This window comes from Sturnira hondurensis, unplaced genomic scaffold, assembly GCF_014824575.4.
Source record: "Sturnira hondurensis isolate 20B ecotype Veracruz unplaced genomic scaffold, ASM1482457v3 Scaffold0003874, whole genome shotgun sequence".
Taxonomy (NCBI): Eukaryota; Metazoa; Chordata; class Mammalia; order Chiroptera; family Phyllostomidae; genus Sturnira; species Sturnira hondurensis.
This window is the reverse complement of record NW_028076505.1, coordinates 933,264-953,880: the sequence shown is the minus strand read 5'-3', so window position 1 is coordinate 953,880 and position 20,617 is coordinate 933,264.

Below are 20,617 nucleotides of genomic sequence, written 5' to 3'. Positions count from 1 at the left end.
GCTTCTGCCAGTGCCAAAAAAAAAAGGTTCTGCTAAGATTTGTGTGACATTGCCAAGTGAATTCAATCAATGTGTAAAATGTATGTGTTACCTACTGTGCATATGTAGAAACCTGCGTGAGTGTGAAGGAAACTCATTCATCCTCATGCCACGGGGCGGTGGAGCCGCTCCAGCAGAGATGGTTGGCACAGAGCAGGAGACAGTCACTTCGTAATCCACACGTGGGGTTCTGGAGTAGTTCCTAGTTCAAGTTCCTGCACTCTCACCCCGAGGCTTTCTTTGTTATCGGCGGATTCTCTCTGCCACCGGCAAACAGGCTGGCCGCGCACCCAAGCTCCAGTTTCCACTTGTTTCCACTTATGCCCTGGAGACTTCCTGTCCCCCTTTTGCCCAAAATTAACATAAATGTGACCATCCAGTGGTTTTCAAGTCTGTACTTATTTTGCCTTTTCAGGACATATTTATAACCAATAGAGGTAAACCATACTTCAAAAAAATCTACTTTTGGCCCAAACCATCATTCCTTCATTTCATACTGATGTTTAGATTTCTTCTTTCTCCCCGTCTCCTCCTGCATCCCTCCCTGCATGTCTCCACCCCTCCCCGTCTGCAGCACTTCCAGGATGAAATACGTGGAGAGCGAAGAAGTGGGGCCGGGAGGAAGAAGGAGACACCCCCTTCCCCACCCCTCCCTACAAAACATGCCTCTGTAGTGGCCAGATGCTGGGGCACTTTGAAGAAACTAGATAGGAGGTTGGGAAAATGAGGCAGCTTTCTCCACTCGTGGTCTTTTCTTCCCCCAAATCCAGAGCCTTGTTCGTCCCTGTATCTCTGACTAGATCTTTGAGATGCTTTGCACATGAAGAGCCCACTCCTTCCTTCTGTGGCTTCCTTAGTGCTCGACCTACCACAGCCACACTTCCTATTCTTCAACAGAGGAAATGGTTTGAAAGTAGAATTAGTGGTTAAACCTGGCAACAGATGCTGTAGGGTTAGTTTTACTCAGCGATGTCCTTATAAAATAAAATGAACATACATAGAAACCCTTCCCCTAAAATGCTATATCAAGAGGGCCAGGAATTCAGAGAGCAAGCAGAGAAAGGAGAAAAAAATTACAGCATATGGAGTAAATGCTTCAGACAACTTGTAGACTCTATAATGGGCATGCACGTCATCTGTTATGTTTACACAATGTTTGGGCCACGGTCTGATTTAGTTTTTTTTCTTTTTCCTTCTCTGCCCATTATCAAAATACGCACCTCATTCAGGTCCAAGGACCAAAATTTTTACATTTTGCTGTTGTAAAACTTGGGAGTGCTTAAGTATTAGGTACTTTTCAGGCTATGAGAGTCACGCAATGGAACTCCACACAGCAAGACGAATGAACTATCTACAACAAGCAATAAATATAAATGAATCTCGCAGATATACTATTGAGAAAATCCAGGCAGCAAAGAGGACCAATTGTAAGATTCTACTGACATGAAACTCAAAACCAGACAAAATTAATCTCCACTGTTAGAAGTCGAGAGAGTGGGCACCCTAGCAGTGTATCAGTGACTGGAAGCAGATGGGGTCTGGAGTTCTGGTGATATGCTGTGTCTTGTTTGGATTCTGTCTGGGTCAAGGTGTGAACTGAGCACTTAAGATAAGAGCTCTCTTCTGAATGCACATTGTATTTCCATACGTTTGGAAGTGTGTGCTTTCATGGGTCCGTTTCCTACAGGGGCCCTTGCTAACCCTTTTTTTTCCCTCACTCAACCTAGAATTTCAACACAGATTTTTAGGGATGAATCCTTGTGCTCAGAGAAGACCCATTCCATCATGAATATAGTTCAATATTTGCATGGCCTCACTGGCTGACTGCAAAGCTGCACCAGCAGAGGGGTGACCCCTAGGAAACTGGGCTTTAAAAAGAGTTTACATATACTCAGCAGCAACTGGATTCCACAAGGAAAAGAGCAGATTTCAGAGTTAGCCCAAATGAGTCACTAAACAAAGAAACAATTTTAAAAAGACTACTGAAAGCACTTAGGTGGAAAACAAGAATCCAAAGTGGGTAAAATATACAATGTAAAATAAATTTGCAACAAAAAAATTGTAAGACACGCAAATAATACAGTGACCTATAATCCAGGGGGAAATTTTCTGCCAATAAACTGAGTGTCACCAGATATTGGATTTAGCTGACAAAGACATCAAAGCAATTGATGTAAATATACTATAGAAACCAAAGAAAACCATATGTAAAACCTTTTAAAGGAAATTATGACAATGATAAATCAACAAGAAGAGATTTTTTAATAAGGAGATAGAAATTATAAAATTTAAAAAATACAAATTCTGGAGATCAAAAGTCCAATGAGTGAAAGGAAACTTTCACCAGAAGGACTCGATAACAGATTTGAGAAAGCAGAAGAAAGACTCTGTGACCTTGAAGATAGATTATAGAAACTTCTATCTGAGGCATAGAGAGAAAAAAGACTGAGTAAAAATGAACAGAGCCCGAGAGACCTATGAGAAATTGTCAAGCATGGCTACTGCATGTAATGAGAGTTTCAGAAAGAGGAAAGAGAGGAAAGGAAGCAGAAAAATAATTCAAAGAAATAGTGGCCAACATTTTCCAAAATGTAAATGTAAAAAAAATGAAGCCACTTTAAAAATCACTTTGGCAGCTTCTTTAAAAGTTAAACGTAATTGTACTAATTGGCTCAGCAAGTCCAGCCTACCCAAGATAAATGAACTCTGAACAATGGACCCCCCCAAAATGACCAGAAGACTCTAGAGAGCACAGAAAAGAGATAGACGCTATAAGAGATTGAAACCTGGAAGAAGGGATTGGCTGAGGATGAGATCCCGGTTCAGATGACCTTCAAATGGCTTTTAAAGGTAAAGTCAGCACCTCATCAGGCAGCCTAAAAAATCCAAAGGACAGGGCTCAGGGAAACCACAGCCCCTAAAAAATGAGAAGGGAGTCCAAGAGATGGAAGAGTCAGAGAAGGGAGCCCCAGGTGACATGTCGAAAGTGCCCAAACCTCTGGCTGACCCCTCAAAACATGGGTAAGTGGAATAGACTGTCAGTGAGCTGCTCAAGACAAGAACGCTAATGTAAGCTATGCTCTTTAGTCCATAAATAATGTACTCATATTAGCTCATCAGTTGTAACAACCTTGCCACACCTGTGCAAGATATTAATAGGATGAACTATGGGGGAGGGAAAGGAGGGATCATAGAACACTATACTTTCTGCTCAATTTTTTTGGAAACCTAAGACTGTCCTAAAAAACAATGATTTGGCCCTGGCTGATGTGGCTCAGTGGATTGAGCTCTGGCCTGCGAACCAAAGGGTCTCCAGTTTGATTCCCAGGCAGGGCACATGCCTGGGTTGCAGACCACGTCCCCAGTAGGGGGCTCATGAGTGGCAACCACACACTGATGTTTCCCTGTCTTTCTTCCTCCCTTCCCCTCTCTAAAACTAAATAAATAAACAAAATCTTTTTTTAAAAGAAACAAAGAACTATTTGAAAACTGCTGGGTTGACCTTTGGAAACCTGAAGGTATAAGTGAAGCAGAAGGTCAGAACTTCCATGGCAGGTGCTGGAGGGAAGGTCAAGGGGCTCTGAGAAGAGGTCAGCCTCGCATCCATGTGCCACTAAGCCAAAGCTCCCAGCAGCCCGCTGAACACAGGCAGGTCCAGAGGACACTGCCTTTACTACATCAAAATAAATATTCCAGTGAGAGGGGCGATGGCGTTGCTAAAAACATTCAGGAGATGGGTCCTAGACACAAGCAGGAGAATCCGTCCGTGCCGGGACAGTCCCTCTCTACCTCAGCAGCAGGGACAGCTGCGGACACAGCCATGGAGATGTGTCAGGGGTGTGGGGATGTTCCATCTGTGTAACGTTTTGGGTGAAGAAGGAAGCAAGGTCATTAGCTGAGAGTGGGGATGGAGCAGAGGATAGTGGGAAACAGCTGAAACTGTTGTCAGGAAGAATGAGGACGTGAGCAGACCAGGTTATCACAGTCCTGGATGCACTAGACGTTTGTGGATGTGGTCATGAAACTGAGTAAGACTCTTAGTGTGGTTGTGTGGTTTCCTCCCGCTCCGTTCTGTGGGTTGGATGCAAAGACATGCATGACAAACTGAAGTGAAGCAAGTTTATGGTTTCAGAAACCAAGCACAGGCAACCATGAGAAGTCAGGGAGTGGAGACTGTGCAAGCCACTAACTTGAATGTTTGAGCAGGAAATTGAGAGTAAGGGGGGAGATAGGAAAGGCTTGGGGTGGGCAGGTGGAGGGAGAGTGGACAGAGGTTACACTCAGCGAATCGTGTGTAGGTTCTTAAAGAGGCAAAGGATTGGCAGAGTTCAGGCAGTAGGCAGAGGTAACCTGAAAAGCCCGGAGAAGGTGGGCAGAGAGTGGGGAGCGTCTGACTGAGGTTGTTGGGGGAGCTGCAGGGATTGGTGACGATGGAGTCACAAGCTGTGCTGCATGCAGAGTCCCGGTGATGATGGTGCACAGAGACCTACTCCAAGACACATCCTAACTAAAAAGCCAAGGGTTAAAGACAGAATCTTCAAAGCAGCAAGTGAAAAGATGTTAGTTACCAGAAGGCTGCCAGATGGGCGAGAGAATGGTGAGGGTGAGGGGATTAAGAAGTACAAATAGGTAGTTACAGAATAGCCATGGGGATGTAAAGTACAGCATAGGAAATGGAGTAGCCAAAGAACTTACACGCGTGACCCATGGACGTGAACAATGGTGTGGGGATTGCCTGACGGAGTGGGAGGTGCTGGGTGGAGAGGGACAAAAGGGGAAAAATCAAGACAACTATAATAGCATAATCACTAATATATAATTTAATAAGTAAATACAGGGTCTGGCAGAAGTAAGGCCTGTGTGAGGGTGATTGGCAGGGTAATAAAATGGGTGTAATAATTTACAGCTTTAATTTGAATATTTCAACTGAAATGTCACATGGTGTGCTTGAGTGTGATATTGTTACCTTACGGAATTACATGCTTATGATTTTGTAGTAAAAGATTTTGTAATTTAAAAAAAGGAGCTATCCTAGAGAGCTCCAATGGGACTATCCGTGGTGATGCCCTAGCCAACACGGTAGCCACTGGCCACAGGCACTTGAAAGTGGCTGGTGCCACTAAGGAACCAAAGTTTTACTTACCCTTAACTTTAATTGATTTAAATGTAAATAGCCACATGTGACTAACTAGTGCCTACCATATTGGACAGCAGAGGTCAAGGGTATTACAAACCATAAGGGTGAGAGGGGCTTGGGGTGCAGGACACCACTACTGGAAGAGAGGAATTCAGGGAACAAGAAAGCCCCTTATTAGATGAATCAGCTGCACATGTTGAAACCGTGAGGCATTAAGGCTGGAGAAGGGATGGGGACAGTGGCGGTGAACCAGGAGCCAAAATCATGGAGATGTGAGAGGAGGTGGCCAGCAGCCATCAGAAGAGCTGGCTAGCCCACCTGCCCTTTCTGCCCACCTCAGAGCCCAAACTCCTGACCTCACACACAGCCCCTGGCAAATCCCACCCTGCAGCTTCAGGAACCAAAACCCAAGCCACCCACTGGAAGACACATTCCTCTCTTTATGTCCCTGAGCTTACTTAAGACCCATAGGATATCCTGCCATCAGATTTTCAGAGCTGCAGGTCAAGGCTTCAGAGTGGAGACAGGCTTAGACCCTGCTTGACAGTGCCCCGTCCTTGACATTCCCTAGTGTTCCCTTTCCCCACATCTTGACCCCAGGCTGGCGGTTGCCCAAGGAACACCATTCACCAGGAGATGTGCATTCCTAGTTCTCCTCTGTTGAGAAAGAACAGCCTTCACGTCACCAGACCTTCTAGTTCCCAAGGCAGGATGCTGTGTTCCAAGCACATCGGTTTACGCATTCCATAGCTGATCCTACTGTGATCTGTCAAGTCCAGAAGCTGAAGCCAACATCTCAAATAATTTCAATCACAAGCCAAAAATTAGGCTACCTTTGTCCCCTTCTGTCACCACATTCTGTACTTTTATTATTCTATATTTATGCAAATATCCATAGGTTAAACCCTTAAATAATAACAGTCCCCACAGACACACACATGTGATCGGACGGACTTGGCCATGACCCAGCCATGAAGCATGCACCGACATTATGAACAGTGTCGGTAGTTTGTGAAGGTGCAAAGCACATCATGCCAACCACCTCGTTCACTCCTCACAGCACACAGAGGGCGGGTGTTATTTTTAGCCCCCTTTTAGAACTCAAGAACTGCCTAAAAAGAGATTAGGTAATTCTCCCAAAAGCCCACACCTGGAAAATAAGAAAATCGAGATCCAACTACAAAGCCTAGGATGTCACCATTCCAGCTTCCCACAGAGCTGTCGTCCTGCACCACAGTGAACTGGAATTCAGACACATTTTTACCATCACCAAAATTTCCAAATGGCTCCTCTTTCTTCGGAAGTCAAGATTAGATTAAGACTTCTGGCCAACATGGAGCATAGGTAGACACACTGTGCCCCCTCGCACAACCAAAATAAGGACAACAATTTAGAAACAAAAAACAACCAGTAACAACAGAAAATTGAACTCTATGGAAGTCCAGCAACCAAGGAGTTAAAGTAGACACACTCTTCCAGATCAGTAGGAGGAGCAGAGATGGGTGGAGTTGGGTGGCAGGACAGAGAGCCCTCACAGCAAACGGGCAGCTGGCAGACCATGGGTGCACAGGCAAGCTGGTGGACCGAGCAAGGTGGTGGATTGTGGAGGGGCGCTGCATGCAAGGCAGCTTGTAGGCCAGGTGGTCCCACATTCACATACAGATAAATCAGGCGAAACTGGGGAGCGACACAGACTGTGAAACCCAGGGCTCCAGTGTGGGGAAATAAAGCCTCAAAATACTGATTGAAAATACCTTTGGCAGTTGAGGTGCTGGGAGAGACTCCCAGCCTCACAGGAGAGTTAATTGGACAGACCCACAGGGTCCTAGAACATACACAAGCCCAGCCACATGGGAATCAGCACCAGAAGGGCCCAATTTGCTTGGGGGAAGCCAGGGAAGTGACTAAAATCCCGCAGAGAGTGGAGCAAGCGTCATTGTCCCTTCTCTGACCCCGCCCCTATATACAGTGTCACAAGGCAGCAACTGGGTTGACCCACCCTGGTGATCACCTAAGGCTCTGCCCCTCACTACATAACAAGTACATCAAGACAAAAAAAAAGTCCCAAATGAAAGAACAGATCAAAGCTCCAGAAAAAATATAGCTAAGTGATGAAGAGACAGCCAACCTATCAGCTGCACAGTTCAAAATACTGATGATCAGGATACTCACAGAATTGGTTGAATTTGGTCACAAATTAGATGAAAAAATGAAGGCTATGCTAAGTGAAATGAAGCAAAATGTGCAGGGAACCAATAGTGGTGGGAAGAAAACTGGGACTCAAATCAATGGAATGGACCAGAAGGAAGAAAGAAACATCCAATCAGAAAAGAATGAAGAAACAAGAATTTTTAAAAATGAGGAGAGGCTTAGGAACCTCCAGGACATCTTTAAACGTTCCAACATCTGAATTACAGGGATACCAGAAGGAGAGGAGGAGGAGCAACAAGTGGAAAAGTTATTTGAACAAATAATAAAGGAGAACTCCCCCAATCTGGCAAAGGAAATAGATTTCCAGGAAGTCCAGGAAGCTCAGAGAGTCTCAAAAAAGCTGAACTCAAGGAGGAACATACCAAAGTACATCATAATTACATTAGCCAAGATTAAAGATAAGGAGAGAATCTTAGAAGCAGCAAGAGATAAGGGGACAGCCACCTACAAAGGCATTCCCATCAGACTGTCAGCATATTTCTCAAGAGACCTTGCAGGCAAGAAGGAGCTGGAAAGAAGTATTCCAAGTCATGAGAGACAAGGACCTACATCCAAGATTGGTCTATCCAGCAAAGTTTTCACTTAGAATGGAAGGGCAGATAAAGTGCTTCCCAGATAAGGTCAAGTTAAAGGAGTTCATTATCACCAAGCCCTTATTATATGAAATGTTGAAGGGACTTATCTAAGAAAAAGACAATAAAAAGCATGTATGGTAAAATGACAGCAAACTCACAGTTATTAACAACCACACCTAAAACAAAAGCAAACTAAGCAAACAACTAGAACAGGAACAGAACCACAGAAATGGAGATCACATGGAGGGTTATCAACAGGGGAATGGGAGCAGGAAAGAGGGGGAAAAGGTACAGAGAATAAGTAACATAGATGGTGGATAGAAAATAGACAGGAGGAGGGTAAGAATAGTATGGAAAATGTAGAGCTAAAGAACTTATAAGTACCCATGGACATGAACTAAAATGGGGGAATGTGGGTGGTGGGGGGTGCAGGATGGAGGGGAGTGGAGGGGGAAAGTGGGACAACTGTAATATAATCAATAAAATATATTTTTAAAAAAGAATTCAAGATTACACCTCTTTTCTGGTTCAATACTTCCTATCCCAGACATTTTATTAACTTGGAATCTATTTTCTCCTCAGTTTTGTAACATACAGATTATCTTTATTGACAATAAACTCCCTAAATCTTGTGTCTAAAATTCTTGTGGAAATTGCATCATAAAAAAGGTGCTACTTTCTTTTTTTTTTAATTAGTTAGAAAATTTTATTTTATATGGGCCGATTCTAGAGGCCTTATGGATGGCAATTATTTTTTACTGTTGTTCATTGAGGTATCACATACAAACACCAACATGCATAAACCCTAAATGTAGTAGAACTCATGTTTATATACATATATATTTCTTTTTAAGATTGTACGTATTTATTTTTAGGTANCTATCAGCTGCACAGTTCAAAATACTGATGATCAGTATTTTGATCAGTATGCTCACAGAATTGGTTGAATTTGGTCACAAATTAGATGAAAAAATGAAGGCTATGCTAAGTGAAATGAAGCAAAATGTACAGGGAACCAATAGTGGTGGGAAGAAAACTGGGACTCAAATCAATGGAGTGGACCAGAAGGAAGAAAGAAACATCCAATCAGAAAAGAATGAAGAAACAAGAATTTTGAAAAATGAGGAGAGGCTTAGGAACCTCCAGGACATCTTTAAACGTTCCAACATCTGAATTACAGGGATACCAGAAGGAGAAGAGGAAGAGCAACAAGTGGAAAAGTTATTTGAACAAATAATAAAGGAGAACTCCCCCAATCTGGCAAAGGAAATAGATTTCCAGGAAGTCCAGGAAGCTCAGAGAGTCTCAAAGAAGCTGAACTCAAGGAGGAACATACCAAAGTACATCATAATTACATTAGCCAAGATTAAAGATAAGGAGAGAATCTTAGAAGCAGCAAGAGATAAGGGGACAGTCACCTACAAAGGCATTCCCATCAGACTGTCAGCAGATTTCTCAAGAGACCTTGCAGGCAAGAAGGAGCTGGAAAGAAGTATTCCAAGTCATGAGAGACAAGGACCTACATCCAAGATTGGTCTATCCAGCAAAGCTTTCACTTAGAATGGAAGGGCAGATAAAGTGCTTCCCAGATAAGGTCAAGTTAAAGGAGTTCATTATCACCAAGCCCTTATTATATGAAATGTTGAAGGGACTTATCTAAGAAAAAGACAATAAAAAGCATGTATGGTAAAATGACAGCAAACTCACAGTTATTAACAACCACACCTAAAACAAAAACAAAAACAAACTAAGCAAACAACTAGAACAGGAACAGAACCACAGAAATGGAGATCACATGGAGGATTAGCAACAGGGGAATGGGAGCAGGTATGAGGGGAAAAAGGTACAGAGAATAAGTAACATAGATGGTGGATAGAAAACAGACAGGGGGAGGGTAAGAATAGTATGGGAAATGTAGAGCTAAAGAACTTATAAGTACCCATGGACATGAACTAAAATGGGGGGATGTGGGTGGTGGGGGGTGCAGGATGGAGGGGAGTGGAGGGGGAAAGTGGGACAACTGTAATATAATCAATAAAATATATTTTTAAAAAAGAATTCAAGATTACACCTCTTTTCTGGTTCAATACTTCCTATCCCAGACATTTTATTAACTTGGAATCTATTTTCTCCTCAGTTTTGTAACATACAGATTATCTTTATTGACAATAAACTCCCTAAATCTTGTGTCTAAAATTCTTGTGGAAATTGCATCATAAAAAAGGTGCTACTTTCTTTTTTTTTTAATTAGTTAGAAAATTTTATTTTATATGGGCCGATTCTAGAGGCCTTATGGATGGCAATTATTTTTTACTGTTGTTCATTGAGGTATCACATACAAACACCAACATGCATAAACCCTAAATGTAGTAGAACTCATGTTTATATACATATATATTTCTTTTTAAGATTGTACGTATTTATTTTTAGGTAGAAGGGAAGGGAGGAAGGAGAAGGAGAGAAACATTGATGTGCAAGAGAAACATCAATCAGTTGCCTGTTGCATACACCCTGACCAGGGACCTGGCCCAAAATCCAGGCTTGTGCCCTCACCGGGTATTGAACCAACAACCTGTTGGTTTGCAGGACAATGCACTACCCACTGAGCCACACCAATCAGGGCATAATTTATATAATTTGTATAATATATTTATTATCTTATTTAATATAATATATAATATAAATTCTATATAATATATATGTATCACACCTCTGCTAACAGATAGCAATATTGACTGAAACAAAAATTTAGAATAAAAGTATATTATTCAGAATTTATAAAACTAAGTAAGTGTGAAAGAAACTTAAACTTTTCTGGCATCTGGTCCAAATCTCAAGACAACACAGGAAGACCAGAGACTCCAGACAGTTCGAAACTCTGCAAGATAAATCAGCCTTTTCCTCAAGCCAATAAAGCGTAAGGAAAAAACTAAATTCATGGATTAAAAGAAACTTAAGGTACATACCATCTGGGCTCAATGTTAACAAAGGTGCTACTTTGAATCCCACTTTCTTTCTGAGCAGGGAGCTGATGGCAAGACCAGCTCAGGGAGCCGCTGATGGAAGCTACGACTCTCACAGCAGGAGCTCCGTTGGAGCTAATTGTGCAGAAGAGTGACTTGTACCATTCCATTTAGCCTCCGGGGCAGCTTTGGTGACTGCACCCTCTGTACGTAAAATGAGGAATAGTTAAAGAGCACGGCCCAACTCTGTGGACGACGAGCACCGAATGCGTGTCTGGGGGAGCTTGTGGGATGAAGCAAACGTACCTTGTAGGAGAGGAGCCCCAGTCACGTGGGCACGTCCATCAGGTTTGCTAGCATTTTTTGTTCATCCTCTTCTAGAGTAATCAGTGGAACAAAGATTGAGACTCACATTTTTTGCCCTGGCCAGTGTGGCCCAGTTGGTTGGAGCATCGCCCCATAAACCAAAAAGCCACCAGTTTGTTTCCCCCTCAGGGCGCGTACCCAGGTTGCAGGTTCAGTCCCAGGTCCAGGCTCCGAAGGCCAGAGGCAGCTGACTCACATGAATGCTTCTCTCTCTTCTCTCTCTCTCCCTCTCTCCCCCTCTCTCTAAAGATCAATAGGCATGTCCTCGGATGAGGACTATAAAAAAAGAAATAAAGACTCCCATTTTCTCTTTTGGATCTTCAGGCTGAAGGTTGGCCAAGGCCACAGTCAGGACCCTGGGCCCACTTCACCCAGAAGAGCTTTCTAAGAGGATTTATCCTCCAGCCTGAGGTGCGGAGCTCTGAGAGCTGCCTGCCTGGCAGTGCTGTTGCCATGGTTACCAGGTCCACACCAGAGGCTTCCCAGGGTTACAGACACTGCTAGAAAACAGACTGGGTTCTTGGTTTTTATTCACAGCTTCTATTGGTTTTACTCTTGGATTAAACACCATCGTGCTCCTCAGAGGGGGAAATTGTGCATCTCAGTTCTGGCATTTGAGAGTGCCGGAGTGTGGTGTGGGCCTGCCAACAGTCAGGCGTGTGACTTGGCAAATGAAACTTAATGTCGTTGCAGGCGTGTCTTTACTGTGTGTCCACGCCAGGCCTGGGTGGGGCTTCCTACCAGGAATCCCATGAGGAACTACTTCAATAAGGATAACAGTCCTTCCTCTTCAAATTCGAATTACTGACACATTGAAGCGAAAACACCACCGAGGCTTAGGCACCCCCAAGGCCTGAGGAATGTCAACTATTCTACATGGTGGAGGGGGTCCATAAGCTGCAACTGCTGCTCCGGAAGCCTGACTCTGACCCGGGTTACATTCAGCAGAGGCTGGGATATGAAATCAAGACTAATCATGATGATTCAGCGGGCGAGAAAAATCTAATTACACTCTTACAGGAAGTATCAGCAATAAAGTCTCGACAGCAAACTTTGCACTAAGCTTCAAGCCAATTGCTGATGAGCAGAAAGAGCCTGTTTTTAATAAGACTGTGACCATGATACAAGAACTCCAGAAGCAAACAGACCCGGAGCTCACACCACAGACTGAAGAAGAGAAAACGGCCGTACGGCTATTAAAATCTCTTGTCAGACTTACAAAGAAATGGACTTGCAAAAGGGAGCTCTACCAAAGAAGAGAGCAATTCCAGAGGGATTGGGGAAGGTGTCTGGTCAGCACTTGGTGGCCAGAGGTGGGGGACGGTGAAGGAGAGGACCGGCCTAGGTAGCCAGAAAGTGAGGCCCCTCACAAGAGGAGGGAATATGAGAAGGGCAGATGATAAATTTCAGCCAAAAGGATGGAAAGGGAATAAGGGCATTTAAACAATGTGCTATGCACACGCACTTAGTTTTGCAACTTCAGGCAAGAAAGTGCTGACACTGTTTTGCACCTGCTTTTGTGAAATCAGGTTGACACAGACATGCTGGCCTACTGAAAATGAATGTTTAGGTACTGTCCTTCAAAATAAATAACAGCAACCAACTGAAAACTGTAATTTGTGCTCTATAGGCATAAATTCTGTCCCAGAAATCAGAATTACTGGAGGTGAGGCACAGACGTATCATACTGGACCCTAGATGAAGGCAGAGGTCTTGGGCAGGGGGTCGCCAGCACCCCTTATGTAGTTCCAGCAGGGTCCCTCAGAGACAGGCCACCAGAAGCCAGCCCCGTGCACCAGCCGCGGCGAGAGCAGCATGTCATCAAAGGCAGGACCGCTCTTGTGGGCACCAGGATCTTGGCCGTCATTATGAAGGTGAGATCAACTCACGCTACACAAACGTGAAAAGAGACCAGGGCACGTATTGTTTACTTTGGACTTTTACAAAACCCTCAAGGCATTTAAGGCCTGGGGGCAACAGAACCCATGCCAAGAAGGGAGATGAGCATATTTTGCATGTATAATGTGGAGTTTTTCCGCACTCTACATGAGTCTAATGATTACATACCATGGGTAAAATAATGGGTGTAAGAATCCCGTGTATAATGCACACAAAACATGGGTGTGCGTTATACACAACAAAATGCAGGGTGTGAGCTTTTTTCTGCACGATTAAGACCGAGACAGACACATGTGTGGGTGTCCAGGGACAGTGCCCACAGCTGTGATGAGCACCAGCTCCGAAGCCAGGCAGACCTGGGGTCAAATCCCATCCCCTCACTATTGTGGAACTTGGGGGGCCTGAGGAGGTTTCTAAGCGTCCATCTCCTCGTGGGAAAATGGGGAGGATGACGCCAAATGTCTGAGTTCATGAGATAACGCAGGTAACACACTTGATACAACACTTGGGACGCAGGAAACATCCGGCACGTGGCAGCTGTAGTGACACCGGGAAGAAAGAAAGTGGAGGAGGAGGAGGAAATGGAGAAAGAAAGGGAAGAATGTCAGGAAGAAGTGGGAGAAAGGAAAAGGAGGAGGAAGAAGAAATGAGAGAAAGGAGGACGTGCAGAGGGAAGAGAAGGGGAAAGAGGGTGAAGAACCAGGAGGAGGAGCAGGGAGCCTTTGCAGTGTCCGTGGTGTCCTGCCCCAAACGAGCACAGAGAAGGTGAGTGACCGAGTATGCGGTGACCTGGGTTCAGGTCCCACCTCCAGCAGGTGGCACTCGTGACCCTGTAAAGGCTCCCAGCAGCTCCAGTCTATACCCTCTGGCCTTCCCTCTGAGCATACCGGTTCACTTGTTTGAAAAAGATGCTTATACGGATTGTAGAATTTACTCTCATATATATTTAGCCTTTCTTTTTTACTTTAGTTTAGTTTGCCAAAATTTATAAGGAACACAGACAACTCAACTCCAAAAAGAAAAACGAACGATTCAATTAAAAACCGGGCAGAGGACCCAAACAGACATTTCTCCAAAGAGAACTTGTAGAAGGCCAACAAACATGAAAAGATGCTCAAATCACTAATCATCGGACAAATGCAAATTAAACTCACAAGAAGCTATCGCCTCACACCTGTTAGGCTGACTAGAGGAATTAAGCCACCCAAACCAGCACCTACTTAGGCAGAACATTGGGTAGGGGCCAAAACTTGTCTCCTCCTGAAGGTGGCTTTAGAAAGTCTCGGTGTCCCTTGCCCACTTCGTCTGCTTGTCTCTGCAGGACAGTCATTCTGCTCCAGTCTTGTCTGTAGCGCGTGGCCAGGAAGGGGGCTTCAGAGGCTGGGTCGTTACTCAGATTTACTTGGGACCCCTTCCCCGCTATCCTCAGGAAGTTGGCTTCTCCAAGTGGCACGGAGCACCAGGGGGCAGTAAAACTGGAGATTGGCTGGACTTCAAGGTGTGGGGAATCGATGAGGCCATCTGCTGCCTTTGGCAACATGTTTTGGCTTTAGAACTGGACCTGCGAGACAGAGTAAAAATCACCAGAGAATCACATTTAAGAAACAATGCTGCCCCGATTGTATCTTTTTGCTGAGACATTCCTACAAGGTAGTATTTTCCCTTGAAAAATTCCCGTGGCGAACAGTTTTCCTTCCGTGAATGAAACAGGACTTTGAGCAAAATTTAAATACATCTTAAAGGACAGCTAAGCTTAGCTGACATTGAGATTATGCTGGTAAAAAGAAAGAGGACTCTAAGACTTCTGTTATATTATTACTCTTCATAAAAATAATAAAAGTGCAATTGCACCTTTGAAAAAAATCTTCCATCATCATCACTTAGAAATCAGAAGCCTTTTCATTTCTTAGGTATGTTTCTAGTTTCTTCCTTTGGCTTCCCCAATATGAATCAAATGAACTTTTAACCAGGAATGGACATGAACAAAGGAAGTACTCTCAAATGAAAATGACCACTGTCCTTTGGAACCTCACCCGCCCCCTCTAACCATTTGTCCTGGGTTCTCTGCGTGACTGACGCTGGGGCCACCGCGAGAGCTGCGCGCCTGACCCGGAAGCTCCCTGCTCTCCATTTCCTGCTCAAAGTTCCCATCTCTCTGGCATCATTTTCTTCAGACACACACACGCCCCTCCCCATCTTCACTTCCTAACATTTTTAGCATGAAAGCTGCTGTTGCTTTTGCCTTAAGCTGTGCGTTATTTTCATTCAAAAATACAGTTTTATCAAGGAAAAGAATCGCTGGGTAGAATAGGAATTTGTATTTGTTGTTAGTTAGAACCAAAGATTTGAACCCCAAGAAATTTGCAGGGTTTCCACCCCAAGAGGCCATAGGTCTTTACATTTTCATACGCAGGGCACACTGCTGTGGCCAACTTCCCTTCAACTGTGCAGGCAAAAGCAGTAAAGACCATGCATGCAAAACTCAACATTAAATTTGTTTTTCATTTTTATATCCTGTTTTTTTTCTTTACTTCCTATTTTTTTAATCAAATAAATTTCAAGGATAGACTCTCTTACCAAAAAGGAAAACAGAAAGGCAGGGTGATGAAATCAGTGTCTACCAAGCCAGTCAGAAGCAACAGAAGAGGTCATTTTGGAATTAAGAGCTGCAGCCTCGCATGTCTCATAGCAGCACTCAGCACTGAGGGACCCCCCAAAAGACCCCAACTGAAATACTGGACAACACGTAGGGAGCCCCGGAGGTGAGCCTCTGCACCCACTTACTTCCCAGCAACACTGTGAAGTAGATGTCATCTTACCCAATTTACAGGTGGGAAAACTGAGGCATAGAGAAGGTGTGTGACTTGCCATAACTTGCCATGAGAAGATGTAGCAAAACACAAATCAAAAGTGACACTGTCTGACCACTGAATTCATGCTCTATTAGTTAGACTGTGCTGGCTGCCTATGCTTTGACGTGGCCAAAAAAACGTGGAAATGAACTTCACCAGGATCGTTTGTACTTAAAGTGTGTGTTTGAAATGTGAGGGGAGAGAGCAACGGGCCGCTGGGTTTTTAGTACTGAAAAGTGGGTTAAGAACATGATTGGCCTGATACCTGTAAGGTTTTTTTTATTTTTAATAATTTTGCCACGGGTTACATTCAAGCAATTTTGTGTCGTGGGGACAGACCGGTGGCAACCGACATGGCTGAGACATTGAAACAGGGCTCAACGGTCCTGTGTGGAGACGGGGGGCTAACCCTTGAGAAGCTGGATTGTGGAGTAGCGGAGAGAAAGGGGGTCCAGGGAGGATCCGGGGTGATAGGCCATTTACCTAGTGCTGCCGAAGTATTATTCCCACATTTTGTTCGTCCTGTGGCCAAGCCAGGGCGTTCCAGCACAGGCCAGCCCACCGTGGCCACTCTCGCCTGGTTCCCGCACTGCAGGCCATGCTGCACGCTGCTCGTGAACTTGCCTGTGCCTGCTCTTCACACCCACTGGGAGGGCAGGAGCATCGAATCCCACGAGGCTCTCTTTTTCTCCAGAGACGCCTGCAACTCCACAGAAAGTCTCCAGCGTCACCTGCGGACTTTGTGGCAGTGCGGTTTACTAAGACACAGAACATCAAGAGCCAGGTAATTAGTCTAAATTCCCACAAGGTCACAATGAAGAATTTGCTTAATAGCAAAAAGGTGATCATGTGAAAAAATCATAAAGGCAATTTTAAACCCCGCTGACGAGTCTCTTGTTTTTAACAGGAAATGATATGACAGCTCGGCCAGTATCCCCGAGTGGCAGGCTCACTGCCACCCTCTGCTGCAGCCGGGTCTGACCTAGTCCAGTGGCCAGAAAGGCCCCGCAGACGCCGCAGAGTCTGTCTGGAGAACAGACAGCATTTCCTGCAAATGAAATTGCCTTGACTGTTCGGGCAGGCGGCCAGAAACCGTCATTACAAATGAGCGTGGCCCTTGGAGTTGCACCAGGGGTCGGCCTCCTCGTCACCCAACCCACCAGCCGCGTGCTCCCAGGCCGGCTCCTCAGTGTCTCTGAGCCCCTGTTCCCTCGGCCAGAAACACAACTCCGAAAAATAACACTCAGGACTGAAGGGTGTTGGAAGGACCAAACAAGACACCGTATGAAAAATCTTTTCAGCAGTGTCTGGCACACAGCAAACAGTGGGTTTCGTTCCCTTTCCTGGCCAAGAAATGAATTCATTTAACACAGAGGCTCAAGGTGCTGTGCTCTGGGTCACAGGACGATGGCCTGTGCACTCTGTCTTCAAAACATTACAACCTTGGTGTTTACTCACCATAAATAAATACATTTGTCTGCAAAAAGCCTTGTCCACAAGTGTTTATGGTCTTTATTCAAAACAGCACCAAACTGGAAATGACTCCAATGTCCACCAACGGTTGTATGAATAAACAAACTCGGGCAATCCCTACTCAGCAAAGGAAAGAAACAAGCTACTGATATCAACATACATGAATATCCAAAACATTTTGAGAAGGAAGAGAAGCCGGACAGAAGAGAGGAAATAAGAATAGCATCAGAAAACCACATAGAGGTTGCCTGGGGCTGTGGGGAGGGGAGAGATTCACTGCTGAGGATCACAGGGGAACTTGGCAGAGTGATGGGAATGTTCTGAATCTCGTTGGGGTGTTGTTAGGTGAACAGACACATTGTCAGAACCCATCGAACCCAACACTGACAATGGGTGTGGTGGCACAATGAGAGGACATCTGGTCGCAGTCTCTGGCTCCTGGCACAGAGCTCTCAGAAACCTGGAACAGTCCTAAGTGATGGGGCCATCTCCTGTTATTTGTGAGGAGCCCCTCTAGACCGTGAGATGACTCACGGGGACTGCGGGGAACAGAGAGCTTCCCATAGGAGCTGGGTGCCAGAGAAGCCAGTCATGTGGTCGGGTTAGAACTTCCAGCCTCATCCCCAGCCCCAGCCCCAGCCCCAGCTCTAGGGAAGGGAGAGGAGCTGGAGATCTAGATTAGAACAGCCTGGGATCTAATCAATCTTGCCTATGAAATGAAACCTTGATAAAGACCTCAGAAAGATGAGTTTGGGGCAGTTTTCTGGTTTCGGAACATGCCATGGGGGTGAGGACAGTGCACCCCTACTCCGTAGAGACATAGGTGCCCCCTTAGGACCCCATTGGCCCTTGCTCTGTGTACATGTTCACGTGGCTGTTCATGTGTCTCTTACACAGTAGATCATAATCATGAGCTGTGTGCTTCTCTGAGTCCTGTGAGTTGTCCTAGTAAATTGTCATGGCAGGGGGAGAGGGACCAATTCCCTCTGTGACTGGTGGCAGCCATCCTGAGAACTTGGGAGAAAAGGAAATGGGACCATGGCATCAAGTCTAAGGACAGAATTTGTGGACCGGAGGAGGCCCAAGCAGGGCACGCTCTGAGCACAGGGTGCACACTGCCTACCACCCCGGCCAGCTCCTGCCCAAGGAGCGAGGCCATGGTCAAGGACGAAGAGGAAGGGTTTGCCAGGAAGGTTGGTCTGCGCTTCAGAGTGGAACTCAGGTAGATCTGAGTCCCAGCCTGGCCATCTCCAGGCTGCATGACCTTACACACGTACCAAACTCACCCCTGCCTCAGTTTCCTTACGCGTAAATGAGGGTGGCCCCCCCATCGGGTTCCCATGGGGATTATGTGAAGCCCTAGATACAGAGCCTGCCGCACAGCAGGCTCCTGATAAACGTTAGCAAATTAAAATGCCATGAAACACAGGACCAGCCATCTAATTTTAACCCCAAACTGAGTTGGATGTGTGTGAGCGGGGGAGCGAAGGCGCCAGGCCCCGCACTGACAGGACCCTTCCCCTGGACCAGGTGAGTTCCCCCCAGCTATTCTCCAACCCCCCACCCCAGCCCCTGCAGGCCCCACACACCACCGGGCAGAGCCCTTTACAGTGAGTCTCCACCCCCGGGAGCACAGCAGCGTCTTTGAACAATGTCCAGTGTCTGGGTCTAGAAAACAACCTGACTGGCTGCTGCGTCTTAAAGGTTCAGCCACTCATTTCTCTACTTATGAGCAAGTCTTTCCAAAAGAAGTAATTTTTAAGTGGGTTCTTTTTTTAAGATTTTATTTCTTTATTTTTAGAGAGAGGGGAAAAGAAGGAGAAAGAGAGGGAGAGAAACATCAATGTGTGGTTTCCTCCCACGCACCACCCTACTGGGGACCTGGCCCACCCAGGCATGTGCCCTGACCAAGAATGGAACCCACAACCCCCCTTTGGTTCCCAGGTCCCGGCTCAGTCCACTGAGCTACACCAGCCAAGACGGAAATATTTTTGTTTAAGCTGAGTATCTTAGACAATTAAAAAGGGAAGGTTTGGTGAGGGTCATGAAACTATTTCCAGATATTTGGAAATGTGTTGTATTATGGCTAAAACCAGAGAAGAACGATCAGCCACTGGCTCACCAGGGTTCTGTTTATACTTCTCTGAGGACATAGAACTGTTTATAGGCTAAAGGAAGATCCCATATCATTATCAGGATCGTCAGTAAGTGATCGATTGCTGACTCCATTTTGACTCCTTCTGTGTGTAATGCAAAGCTGCGAAGTTCAAATAATCAATTGTTTTAATGGCTTCAAAGAAGGTATAAATAACATTTTGCCCAAAATAAATTATCTTGGATAAAATCCTTATAAACAGCACACTAATTAATTGACCAAGTCGTGTGGAGTTTTTCTGTTTGTTAGTTCTTCCTCTAACGTCTTCCCAGGACGCTGAGAGCGGACACTTTATCAAGAAGCTTGTGTTTTGTCTCCACCTAATGGTCAGTCTGTACTATTACAACTCACGGGGGCCACGTCAGGTAACCACGCACGCACAGGTGTAGCGCTACACCACTTTTGAAAGAAGACAGTTTTAAATATCACTCAAGAGCCTTCTCAGCCAATGCATTTCATCTGGAAAACTAAGAACTGGATGACAACCACAAAGCATTTGTATTGCACAGCTTGGGTTCTTGTATCACATGATTTCAACCCACAGAAATGCAAGGAGACAAGAGGGAGATGAGGCAGAGAGAAGGAAGCACTCCCTGTTTAGCGGTTAGAAAAAATGCCTTCGGATTTGGGGGTATTTGCTTTTCTAGTTATAAACACAAAAGGAACTCTTACTTTGTTTTTTTTGTTTGTTTGTTTGTTTTTTAAAGATTTTATTTATCTTTATTTTTTTAAATATATTTTATTGATTATACCATTACAGTTGTTCTATTCCCCCCCTTCATTCCCCTCCACCCGCACACTCCCTCCCCCACCATTCTCCCCCCTCCTTAGTTTATAACCACGTGTCTCAAGTTCTTTAGATTCTATATTTCCCCCGCTATTCTCGCCCTCCCCCTATCTATTTTCTACCTACCATCTATGCTATTTTCTGTGCCTTCTCCCCCCTT